This window comes from Rhinoderma darwinii, chromosome 8 (assembly GCF_050947455.1).
Source record: "Rhinoderma darwinii isolate aRhiDar2 chromosome 8, aRhiDar2.hap1, whole genome shotgun sequence".
Classification (NCBI taxonomy): Eukaryota; Metazoa; Chordata; class Amphibia; order Anura; family Rhinodermatidae; genus Rhinoderma; species Rhinoderma darwinii.
Window position 1 is genome coordinate 33,391,764 of NC_134694.1, and position 14,350 is coordinate 33,406,113.

At 42.7% G+C, this 14,350-nt stretch overlaps 1 protein-coding gene across 4 annotated transcripts in view; it reads left to right on the forward strand.

Annotated features, from left to right (window-relative positions):
• The window catches only part of DRP2 (dystrophin related protein 2), a 311,219-nt gene that overhangs the window by 239,869 nt on the left and 57,000 nt on the right, over positions 1-14,350 (forward strand). The window lies entirely within an intron of this gene.

The window sequence follows — 14,350 nt, forward strand, 5'->3', positions numbered from 1 at the left end:
TTTGAAGTAGATGTTGCCTACTGATAATAGGCACACACTAAACATAGGCAAAAATCAATAAAGAACAGTGTAATCAGCCAATAACAAAATAAAAGCTCACTGCCTCTGTGTGTGTGTGTGTGTGTGTGTGTGTGTGTGTGTGTGTGTGTGTGTGTGTGTGCGTGCGTGCGTGCGTGCGCGCATAAAAAGCGAAATACTGCAAAATATCACTCTGTTCTTTAGTTGATCCTCATCTCCCGATTATTATCCTTTAGTTAGTGCTTCTGGAGAATTTCACAGCAATATTTGCTCCTGGAAACAAACAGTACATTGGAAACAAGTAGTTAGTTTCTCCTTAACCCGTTCATGACCAAGGGTCATTGATGCCCCTGTGTCCAGGTCAAATTTTCCATTTCTGATATGCACTTCTTTAAACGAGAATATCTTTGAAACCGCTTTGAATATCACAACTATTTTTGGTTTTTTTGCAAGACTTATGAGGCTTTCATTTTTTAGATTATTTTAATGAATTCCATGTTTTTCATTTTTATTATGAGCATATATATATGGATATATAGCAAAAAGGTAAAGAAGCAGCACTGTTTTCCAAATACGTACAATCAGGGTGCAATATTCCCGCTTGGCCGCGTGACCAGTGTCCCCAGATACTTAGTCAAAATCCTCCAAAACACGAGACAGCACTCCTCAATAAGTGAAAAAGTGGACTTATTCACCACATGCAACGTTTCAGCCCTACTCCATTGGGCCTTTCTCAAGCATCTCTGGACTAGATGTGGCAGACGACACTGGACGTGGCAGAAGACACCGGACGTGGCAGAAGACACTGGATGTGGCAGACGACAGCAGGTGCAGATGGACACGACTCCAACACTAAGAGGCTGAGAAACGAGAACACAGCACGCGATACAGGATACGGGTAACGGCACGGGTAACCACTGGAACGGGAAAACACTAAGGGACCATTTGCAAGACAGACTTGGGATACACTAACAACGCTCAGGCAAGGATCAAAAGGGCAGGGCCATTCTTATAGTCCAGGAATCATGTGTAGTTGATGATGATGATTGTTTCACATGTGCACGCACTGGCCCTTTAAGACTGAGCAGGAGCGTGCGCGCACACCCTACAGGACACAGCGGACCGGAGCAGAAGTGAGCACAGGCATCTCCGAAGAAGGAGATGTGAGCCAGTGCTCACTGATCCATGGCTGCGGGCGTCGGGAGGTGAGTAAACCTGATGGCCAGTGGCCATGGGCGCTACACAGAGTTGCAAAAAAGGGATGATTATTTGCTTTCGGACCAAGGGTGGCAGTATTTCTCAAACAGCACAGTTTTTGAACTGTTCGCTTGTTGCTGTGGTGAAAGTGCATAGTGAGTGGACAAATGTTACCATTAGGAATAACCGAAGTGGAAACTGCGGAGCACCACGTGCCATATATGTGAGGGGTGAACGTCCGCTACGAAGGTGCGCGAGGGTGCAAACGACACTCTACAGTGGAGCAGCTCACCAGGGGGCGACCAGACGTATGGCTACAGTTTAGTGAACCCTACTGCATATGGGGCTCCGAAGCAGACAGATGATCACTGCTCCTGTGCGAACAAAAGTGCATCTGAAAAAAGGCTACAATCTGCACAGCATTATCAGAACTGGACCACTGATGATTGGCAAAGGGTTGCCTTCCCCGATGAGTCACGTTTTCTGCTTCAGCGAACAGATGCACGTTGGCGTGTCAGGTGAGAAACATCAGAGAACAAACGCCCTGCAACCATTGCTGGAAGAACACAAGCTGGTAGCGGCAGCGTTATGGTCTGGGGAAATTTTGCATGGCATTCTCGGGGTCCACTCATTCATGTGGAAGGCACTCTGACCCGATTTGGGTATGAATCCATCGTTGCAGATCGCATCCACCCATACATGCTGTTTGTATTCCCTGGGGCAGATGGAATCTTCGAGCAAAACAATGAGACATGTCACACGGCTAGAAATGTCCGGCAGTGGTTGGAAAACCATGACTAAGACTTCCAAGTACTCCCCTGGCCCCCTAATTCACCAGACTTGAACCCAATTGAGCATCTATGGGACCAGCTCGATGGTCCTGTTCGCTCTATGGAAACTCCCCCCACGCACCCTCAAGCAAATGTGGGATGCACTGCAGTGAGCATGGCTCCAGAAACCTGTGACGTCAGGGGCTACTCCTGGAGCGGAATCCCCGGCCAGAGTGTTGCCGATGCTCTGGCAGGGGATTCTGCTCTTAGAGGAAGCCCTGGACAGTGACTTCAGGGGCTACGGCCGGGGATTCCACTCCAGGAGTAGCCCCTGACGTCACTGTCCATATACAGACAGTGAAGTCAGGGGCTCCCTCTAGAAGCGAAATCCCCGGGCCAGAGCATTTCCGACGCCCTGGAAGGGGATTCCGCGCTCAGAGTAAGCCCTGGACAGTGATGTCAGGGGCTTCTCTTTAGGAATCTCTGACCAGAATGATCTGACTGGGTATTCCGCCCCTAGAGGGAGTTTAGGTGGCGCTAGCTACAGGGATGGGCTGGTTTGTGCTATCTACAGGGTGGATGGTGCTATCTATAGGAGGGGTGATGCTATATGCAGGGGGTGGCACTATCTACAGACTGGATGGAGAGACGTCGGGGGCTCCGTTTAGAAGGGGAATCCCCGGCCAGAGCAATCTTTTTGTACAACAATTTTTTTAACTTTCTTTTTAGTTCCACTCGGGGACTCGAAGGTCCAACTGTCCGATCGCTGTTATAATACACTGCAAAGCTTTACACTGACAGCGCAACTATCGGCACCCCCGCGATCGCATCGTAGGGGGGCCGATGGTGTTCTAAACCTCTCGATGCCGCGGACGCTATTGACCACGTTGTCTAAGGGGTTATTACCCCTCTGTGATAACTGTGCCACAGACATCAGTTATCACAGCATATTCCCCAGGGTCTGATTGTGGTGGTCCCCAACCGATGCACTCAGCGCAACGTAATTCTACTGAACTGAGCGTTAAGAGGTTTTAAGGACCAACACTTTCAGTTTTAACATTTTTAATCATTTATGTAACTGAAGAACATATTAGGAGTTTTACTCTATTTGGCAATAAGCTTCTGTGTCTCCAGCTTTGCGGTCTTTGCCTGTTGTTTTACATAATTTTTTTTTCTCAATAGACTTTTAGCGCTTATTTTTTTATTTATTTTTTAAAAGGGTTTATTTTAAAATCTTTTTTTGTACAAAACACGTACAATATACAGTACATACCAAACAAAGACATTCAGAAAGGCATTAGTACAATGAATAAGAATCAATCCAAAGCAGATAAATTGCATATACAGGACATTGAAAAACATTAACAGTTATTGCCTAGCTGAGACAAACTAACATTCACTCGCAGTCATCCTAGTGCTCTGACCTTCCCACCCCCCAACCACTGTTATTCAAATAAGTAACAGTTAGACCGCAGTTTCTAGAGTCTCCAACCACCTTGACCAACTTTTACCAAATTTATCTGGGCATCTTCTGCTTACATATAGTTTTTGATACATGGGTATAGATTTGTTCACCAATTGCTTCCAATGTGCCACGCTCGGACCCTCCGAATCCTTCCAGGCCATAATCACAATCTTTCTGCCACAGAAAAGAACAAAACAAAAAAATATCTTGTCATAATGGCTCTGTATAACTTCGTTCAGAAGGCACAACTGAAGGGTAACAAGTCGTGGAAATTCAAAGTGTGTGTAAAGGAACTCCACTACCTCTGACCAAAAGGGGGAAAGTCTGGGACACATCCACATACAATGTATATAAGTACCAACATCCGACTGGCAGCGAAAACAACTATCTGGCTTTACTTCAATACGGATATCTTCTCCTACACTACCAGGATTGCACACTTTTTCACATTTTTATCCTGGTGACTCTTTTCATTTTTAATCGAACAATTTTTTCATTAAACTTGGAACTTCGTTCCATTTTATTTAACAAATCCACGCTGGATCCAAATCCTCTTGTTTCTACTACTGTCTACGTATCGTGTGCCGACACGAGGATCCGTGCCGGATGATTTATATCTGATATATAAGGTGAGCTGGAGGTCTCTATTTTTCTATTTTTGTCTATCCACCCTCGGTTTATGCCTCACGTGCCTGCCTTACCCTATGCTTCATATTACCAGGACTACAAATCTATTGCTAAAAATAACGCATCTAACTATCGTGTGAATAGTGTCAAAAGGGAAGTTATCATGAAATATTACCATATACAAGCAAAAGTATAAATAAGAGATCTAATATACTCGATCAGTACATACATCCAGTGGCTGCATTTGCTTATTACTTCCTGTGTTTTTAATAATTGTATTAGTAACCTGTGACAATAGATAACCATCTCAAATACAATTGTGGAAAAACGAAATACCCTCAATATGACCAATGTCACACAATCAACTCGAGCCCAAATGGCAGCTAAAGTCTTCGGCAACCAAGGCACTGCACAAACGCATAATCATGATATGGAAAACTTGTTTCAGGAAATGGAAAAATGTCTGGTTCATCAAGCCAAAATATGGTGGGACCTTACTACTCTCAGAAATTACATAGAGAAAGACATGATCCCAAGAGGCCTAAGAATTAAAAAACTGCCCACCTTCAACTATCCAGAAGCATTCAATGAGGAATGGAACCAGACGCTCACTGAATGCTCAATCAAATTGATGAAGCTTATTACTAAGGAAGAAGAGACTAAACTTACAGAACTAGAAGAAAAAATTTTGGCAATCAGAACCAAAATAGATGACCTTCCCAGCTCACCGGATCTTGCATTACTGGATAATCGTACTTCAGCATACATCGAAAAATTAGATCAATCCCTGGCAGATTCCAAAAAAACTAAGTTCATCAGAGACACACGAGACTATCAAAATAATCAAGTGTATAACTGGAACAGACGAGATTCAAACCGATCAAGGCCAAAACCTATTCTAAAAAACCGAGGTATCCGACAATACAATAGATCAAGAGATACATCGAATAGAGTCAGCTTTAGCTCAACCGAACCGGAATCACTGGAAGGACAGTCTGAAGATGAAAATTATAGAACTCGCCCCAGATATATCCATCGACCTGATTCCAATAATTACACGTTTTCAAAAAACGAAGAAGGAGGGGCGGCAGGAAACACAGAAAAACTGGAACCAAACCAGAGCCGTCACCTCCGATCACGGAAATACCAGCTATAAATCCCAATGTAGTCAACTTATCTTCCATCACATTGACGCCAGCACAAAGTGAAGTCTTATCTCTAGGTCTAAATTTTGCACCAAATAATAATTTTGACATCTTCCATACCATTCTCGATATAAACAAATTCGTCAGAAATCTTACCATAAAACGACATTTCCTCATTTCTGACCAACAAACAATAACTCAAGATACAATTTCACCCTCCTCATCAAGTTCTGTCATAAGAGATTTCACAATACCATCTGAGATTTCCTCCATTACACTGCAACCTTCCAACAGTGAACAAACGGATGTGATTGAAGATATACCAATGAATTTAGGTCACTATACTATGGAAAATTCTCATTCACTTATTATACCATCACAAACCACTAGTGATCAACATCTGACTTTCTCTTCCTTTAAAGAACTTCAAACAATTGCCAGTCTGGATAGTCTTCTCAGAGACAACTGCAACTCAGCAACCAATACTGTAAATACATTGAATAACTTCTCCACAACCAATACCAAATATTACCCTGTCCAATCAAGGACAGATTCAATGAACACCTTTCAGACACTAGTGGAAAAAGAACTCCTAACTTTGTCTAACAAAGCAAAACAATGTAATTACAAATCAAACCTTCCTCAGAGATTAAAGAATGCAGTGAAATCACTTCAAAAAAACAAACAAATCACAATCAAAATGGCTGATAAGGGAGGAGGCATAGCTGTCATGGACAAATCGGACTACAAAGCGTCAATACTGAATCTCCTGTCAGATGAACAGACATACAGAAAACTAAGTGCCAACCCTACTGAAAAAATCCAAACTAAATTGAAACATTTGTTAAATGAAGGTCTTAATAATGGACATATTAATCAGAAAGAATTTAACTACATATATATTGAACAGCCAGTTATACCCATAATACATGCCCTCCCAAAAATCCACAAACAGATCAAACCTCCCCCTATGCGCCCGATTGTGTCAGGTATCGGCTCCATTTTAGAAAAATTATCTGAATGGTTGGATACAATACTACAGCCAATTGTACAACAAACACCAGCATTCTTAAGAGATACAAGAGACGTCTTATGCTCATTTCAATCAAAAATTTGGAAAAAAGAATACTCATGGCTCACTTGTGATGTAATATCATTATATACCTCAATCCCCCATCAGACAGCATACAGTGCTTTAGAATACCACCTAGCCAATCATAGCTCATATACAAAAACGTTTCAAGAATACATTTTACAAGTTTTGATGTTTCTCATGACCCATAACTATTTTCAGTTTAACAAACAATTTTACTTACAACTCAGCGGGGTCTCTATGGGAGCGAAATTTTCCCCATCTATAGCCAACCTAGTGATGGCATGGTGGGAGGAACACACCATTTTTTCCACCAATAATCCTTTTGGACACCAGATTGAATGGTATAAAAGATACATCGACGATTTACTGTTTATATGGATAGGAGAAGTCTCAACCATCACAAAATTTCTCGATTATATGAACGACAATGTTCACAATCTAAAATTTACCCATAGTTACAATAAAACTGACATTGTATATTTAGATCTAGAATTGAAAGGATCAGAAGGCCAAATAATTGAATCTAAATCCCATCGTAAACCGACCTCCGCAAACACCATCTTGCATGCAAACAGCAACCACTCGAAAAAAACAATCATAAATATCCCCGTAGGAGAAATGCATAGGGCGAGAAGAAACTGCAGTTCTGATAAACAATTTAATATTGAACAACAACAAATACACTCTAGATTAAAAACCAGAGGCTACTCAAACTGGTCACTTGATAGAGCCAACACCATTACTGCGAAATTAGAAAGAAACCATCTACTCCATGATTCCAAAAAATCCAGAGAACCTGACTATCTTACACCCACATTGATACTACAACAAAGCAACCAATTTTCTGAAATCAAACATATAATAAACAAATACTTACCCATTCTACTTGATGACGACAGCTTACACTCCATCCTCCAAGATGGAGTCAGAATAGTTGCACGGAAGGCTCCATCACTTGGTAGTTCCCTCTCTCCATCATTCTTTTCATCAGATGAGTTAAAAACGACCTGGCTAGAAAGTAAAGGCTTTTATAAATGCGGACATCATCCATGCAAAACCTGTACCTATGCTCACCCAAGCAAAACCTTTTCCAATGCAGACAACACGACCACTTTCATAGTGCAAAACTATATAAACTGTAATTCAACTGCGGTTATTTACATTATCGAATGCACAGAATGTAAATTAAAATATGTTGGATGCACAGGGAGAAAATTTAAAACCAGAGTTTTAGAGCACTTAAGCTATATCCGCAACCAAAACATTGTCAATATTTCCAACGCAGCAAAGCATTTTATATATCAACACAATAGAGCAACCAAATCTTTCCAATGCCAAGCAATTGAAAAAGTATATTTACCGAAAAGAGGGGGAGACCTACAACACAAAATCCATCAACGCGAAGCGTATTGGATCTTTATGTTAAACACACGTTTTCCCAACGGTCTCAATATAAGAAATGACTTGAGTCTTCATTACTAAATATTATTCTCAACGTGACCCTTATATAATATCAATACATACTCAATATCTGAATAAATGTTTCCAACCATATTTTCTTTTACGCTCAGATATATAGTACTTTCATTCATGTACCATAGGACTTACATATCTCACAATCAATTCTTTGTATATCTTCTATACTAATAATATATTTAATTATATATTCATAAAATAATATGTTATTTAATGGTCAATATATATACAAGGGTTAAATAATTACAGTTTTCGTTTTTCCATTGCCCATATCATATATATATTAAATTCATTTCTTCTTGTCAAAAACCATACTACTACTATTTTTAATAATGTATCGTGCATGTTATAGATTTTGTGCATCGTTACATTTTTTATCAGTCATCACACCCAATATACACACCACTGCATCTATATATCTATTCCATCAGGCTTTACTTCAATACGGATATCTTCTCCTACACTACCAGGATTGCACACTTTTTCACATTTTTATCCTGGTGACTCTTTTCATTTTTAATCGAACAATTTTTTCATTAAACTTGGAACTTCGTTCCATTTTATTTAACAAATCCACGCTGGATCCAAATCCTCTTGTTTCTACTACTAAAAAAATATCTTGTCATAATGGCTCTGTATAACTTCGTTCAGAAGGCACAACTGAAGGGTAACAAGTCGTGGAAATTCAAAGTGTGTGTAAAGGAACTCCACTACCTCTGACCAAAAGGGGGAAAGTCTGGGACACATCCACATACAATGTATATAAGTACCAACATCCGACTGGCAGCGAAAACAACTATCTGAAGTTAATGCTCCCATCCTCTGAAATCTGACTGGTTTGTAATAGATCCTATGTAAAAACCGAGACTGTGTCAGAAAATCCCTAGCACTGACCACTGAATCAAATAAAGGAAAGGTCCACCTCCTTCCAGTCCTCCTCTGCCAAGTCAGGGACATTACCTCTCCATCGTATAAATGCCTTATCAAACGGTCTATGCCTAATAAATTATAATTAAAAAATGGACACTGCGCCAACAGACTGTGGTGAAAGACGTAAATTCTTAAGAGGAATTGCTTCCCTTTTTAGTTGCAAATACTGGCAGGTATGTGCAAAATAGTCCAAGCTGCTGCCGATCCCCAACGCAAACACCCTAAGGAGTTGCCTTACGTAGAAAATGCATGGAAACAATTTGCTACGCGTTTCAACGCCGGACATTGCCTGAGGAAGATGCCAGTCCGGCGTTGAAACGCGTAGCAAATTGTTTACCTTGCTTTTTATATGCAATAAACCAACTGATCATTTAATACAAGCAGCGCCTACAGCATCCCCCTTTTTTTCTGCTTCCATGCATGGTCTATGCCTAAGGGATGTCAGTAAGGTTGGGTGAGGACCTTTGAAAGATCTGGAGCATCAAGAAGGTCCACCAACCTAGAGGAACCCACCTGAGGTGACATAGATCCAAATTGGGCCCACCAAGCATGTCGCAGCTGGAGGTAATGAAAAAAAACTGTCCCTGAAATATTAAACCTCTCCTGAAGATCTGTGAAGGATACAAAGCCAGAGTCACCATTAAGCACCTGACCCAGGAATTTGACCCCCACCCCCGACCACATCAACGCTCCCGGTAGTGACTCAAGATGTGACAACCAAGGATTATACCATAATGGAGTCCTAGATGAGTATACAGGGATGGTTGGGACCCTCAATAGTGCGTGAGCCCGCCGTCCAAGCCACAGCCACCGTCCGAAGAGGCAGTGGAATGTAACCTGGGGATTTAAATCTATATAATACATTTGTAAGACTTTCGGAAGAAGTCATAAGTGCACCCGCCAGTGCAGTGGCGGCATTACTCATATCTATATCTATCCATCAGCGTGCTATCACCAGTTGGGAAGACAAGTAATACATATAAAGATTTTGCGCCGCCATGCCTCCCATTCATTTAGAGGCTTGTAACAGACTAAGACTGAACCTAGGAACGCCTCCCTGCCAAAAAAAAAGAACGGAGAATACTATCTAGTTGCTTAAAGAATCTTTTGGACAACACAACAGTACAGGCACGAATGAGGTATAAAAATTTAGGTAAATAGATCATTTTAAATAAGTTAATCCTGCCATACAGTGACAGCGGGACGTTTTTCCATGTGTTCAGCTGCTTTTCAGTGGTCATAACCAATGGGTCAAGATTAAGTACACCATACCTTGATACATTAAGGGAGACCCTAATCCCCAAGCATTTAAATTGGGAAACTATTTGCAAGGGTACAGGGAGGCTCCGTCAGGGGAGCAATAGCCAGGAGTAAGGGAAAACAAAACGGACTTAGCCCAATTCACTGATAAGCCAGAGAAGCTACTAAATGCATCAATCAGTTCAAACAAAGAAGCCAGGGAGGGACCATCATCCGCCAAGTATACCAGTGTATCATCGGCATAAAGAGATATTTTTTCCGTTATGCGACCTCTAGTAATACCATGTATGTCAGTAGAGTGGCGTATAGCCACTGCCAGGGCTTCTATTGCAAGGGCAAATAATAACGGGGAGAGTGGGCATCCCTGACGCGTACCACGTTTCAATGAAAAGGATTCAGATATCCAAATTCGTTCTCACCCGAGCACAAGGACCTTCATGTAAGAGGCGAACAAGAGCCATATATCTCGGGCAAAAATTCAACTTGGAAAGAAGCATCCAAAGATAATGCCACTCAACCGAGTCAAAAGCTTTGTATGTATCCAGAGAGAGAACGAACCCGGGAGACATGTCATGTCTTGCCACGTCAATATTCAAAAACAGTCTGTGTATGTTAATATCCGTACCTTTCCCATGCATGAAGCCAGTCTGATCCGTGTGAACTAAGGATGAAATGATCTTCTTTAATCTGTGGGAAAGAATTTTGGCCAGTATTTTAATGTCTGAGTTAATAAGCGATATAGGACGATACGAGTCCGGTAGAGTAGGGTCCCTCCCTGGCTTCAACAATACCACGATAAGTGCCTCCCGCATGGAGGCCGGCAAAACTCCCAACTCAAGAGCCCCAGAATATACATCCTGAAGTCTCGGTCCCAGCCTATCACAATTGGCCCTACACCACTCACCCCCCAACCCATCAAGACCAGGAGTTTTCCCAGACGGCAACGATTGAATAGCGGTTTTAATTTTTTCATCTATAATTGGACTATCCAACTCAAGTTTCTCGACAAATAAGCCAGGAGTCTACCATTCTTATCATCAAATTGGAATATGGATGCCTCGGTAGCCAGCACATGTTTTTTAGTCTGTGAAGTGTCCAATAGAAGCAGCTCCCTCAGTGTCCTGGCCCACCGGCTCTTGGAGTCAGGCTGGGGATTCATAATATATTCTTGCTCTGCCCTTTGTACCTCACATGCTAGGAATCTGTCTTTCTCCCTAGATACATTTTCTATATTTTGCCACCCCAGCTGCGAATTTATCCCTCACTATAGCTTTGTATGCATCCTACACAATCAACGGGTCCGGATGTGAGGAGTTATGCTCCCAATATAGCTCATGAGAGGCCAAAACCTCTGATACGACCTCAGGAGAGACCATCCATGCCAGATGTAACCTCCAGACCTTAGAGTCAATGGGAGGTCCCGTCAAAATAGTCAAAAGGAGAGCAGAATGATCCGAAGTCACTGCAGGCAAGAAATCTCCCGAGGCCATAGCCAGATCAATCCTAGAAAATGATCTATGAGCAGAGGAGTAATATGAATTATCTGTTGGAAATTTACATCTCCAAACATCAGTAAAATGCAGTGCTGAGGACCAAGCGTTGAGAGATGCAGATGCCTAATCGGACCCCCCTGTGCGATCCACCGAAGCATCCGGCACTGCATTGATGAAAACTGACCCATGTATTAAGCAGTGCATAATAATATAAGACCAAAATTATCACAGGCCTCTTGCAGCACCTCCAGACGCAGATTTTTGGCTATTAGGAGTGATACGCCACGTGAATAATTAGAGTACGAGGAGTGATACCCCCTCGCTATCCAAGCACGTTTAAGAGCTAAGACCTTTTGGCCAGTCAGATGAGTCTCCTGTAAACATATGATGTGTGGAGAATGTTTCTTCAAAAAGTTAAAGACAAGAGCTCTCTTAAATTTGGAATTAAGCCCTCGACCATTACAACTTAATACCTTAATTGAAGCCATAATGCATCTGGACGTGATATAGCAGCCCGAGACAACCAGCGGTCACATAACCTAGGGGGAGAGCAAAACCAGAGCACAACATTCACACTGTCAGACATCAGCAGTAACACGAAAAACATTATCATACAATCAATACTAGACCCTAAGTAACCCCTGTCAGACACTAAGCTATCCAAGTGCAGAACTGTATCCTGCAACTGATAAAACTAATAGAGAACAATGGTCTCTAACTAACCTAACACCTGCTACCCTAATAGCATCCCGAGACCCGACTCCTTTTAACGAGATAACAGTGAATCAAACATATCACATAGCAGACTTAAGCAATTCCGCCCCCACCCCCCAAGATACGTGTAGACTCAAGTGTACACCCAAAGTGGCGTACAATATGTATAACCAAGCATTAAAGCATGTAACATTCAATACAGGATCATGTCCAGTAGAGTTTGCTCAGTCAGGTGGGGCGCCTATGCTCGGAGCACGTGGTGCAGCCACCGCCCATGCCAAGGCCTCAGTAGGAGAGACAAAAAATTTAGATATGGAGCCATCGATCCCTCTCATTTTTGCAGGATACAGCATGGCAGACTTATACCCCTTCTCCCGAAGTTTCTTACGGGTCACCGTAAATTGGATGCATTGTCTCTTTATGTTAACCGAGAAATCCGGGTAAATGGAAATGCGTTGAGAATTATAGAGGCTAGTTCCTTCATTCCTTGCCGCCTGTAATATGGCATCCCGGTCCTTGAAGTGTAACATACGGGCAAGCAATGGTCGTGGAGGTCCACCCGGAGGGCACATGCGGGCTGGGACCCTATGTGCCCATTCAATGGTAAAGAAGGGGGAGAAATTTGTAACATCTAGGGTGTCTTTCAGCCATTGTTCCAGGGATTGAACCGGGTCTGTACGTTAAGATTTTTCCGGCAAACCCACAACACGAATGTTATTACGTCTCAGACGATTCTCAAAGTTGTCGGCCCATCGACCGAAACCCCCACCTGTCTCCTCAGATCTGCAATTTGATCCGGAACATGTCTCAACGTATCTTCCAATTCAGAGACTCTTCGCTCTGTTTCAGTAGTGCTGTCACAAATTTTATGCATATCATGCCTCAGTATGACAAAATCCTGGCACAGTTCATCCACTTTAGTAACCAGCTTAGATTGACAGGATTTGATAGCAGCCAACCACTCTGCAAATTTTGTATCCATATGTTGAGAAGAGACAGGGTGATCTTGGGCAGACAATGGTCACGGTGGGCTCAGGGATCCAACAAATATTGACAGAGAAGGGTCAGACGAGGCAGGCAAACGCAGAGGTCTGAAATATTGTTCCAATTTTTTTTTCCGCATGAGCTGTGATTTTAGAGATAATAGTACAGGAGGAACCAGCATCCAGGTCCTTCAATGAGCGAAATGGGGGATCCTCCATCAGAGAGTCCTCATCAGAGGCTGGGTGAGAGATCTCAAGCAGGGACTTACTCTTTCCTTTCTTTCCCCTATTGCCACCCATAGCCAAAGATCCAGGTACAGGAGTGTGCATAAAATGGTGAAGAAGCAGGGAGGGAGGAGGAGCAACTAGCGTCTCCATATGCAATGCCGTAAAAAGCTGGTATGGGGCTCTAAACCAGGGTTTTCTGGAATTTCAGCTCCTTGTGGTGAAGGGCAGTGGGCACCTTACAGGTACAGTGGGTTGCAGTCACCACATACACCTATGAGAGTCTCAGACCGACACGGCTGCAGATATGGGGGAGGGGGGTGTGAAGGCCACGCCGTTCATCTACCTCCCAGTCAGAAGCAAACCCTGTATAGGGTAATGAGATCAGTCTCCAGGTCCCCTCTGCCACCACAATCCACCAAGCGATGCTCAGCAGCCTCATCCACGTCTGCTGATAGCCCAGCCGGAACACAGCAGCCGCTCCCAAAGTGCCAAACGGAAGTGCAGAGCCTCGCTCCGTTCCCCATGCCAGACAAACTTCTTCGAGCCCGGCACCACAAATCTCACCACCGATGGGCACAGGGGTGTGAGTAGTCCCCACACGACACCTCAGAACTGTCTAAGTTGCAGGATGACTGTGATATCCACAGGATAAGAAGCAGGGGACTCGTGAGCTAAACGAAACACGTCTGCTCAGTCAGACATCCGGCCACACCCCCTCATTTTTACCGCTTCACTGCCTTTCTGTTTTAGTAGTTTAAATGCTTTCTTTTTTTTATAATTTTATTATTTATTGGCACCACATTTGCTATGTGCCAGTCCTCTCATTATAGATTCCTTACATATCAGAAATAATAGTCTATCACTGTACCAGAACTCGGGGGTGCATGCCATCTTTTTTCTACGCTGCCGTTTTAAAAACATATGCAGCACAGTATACTTGTTTTTGCA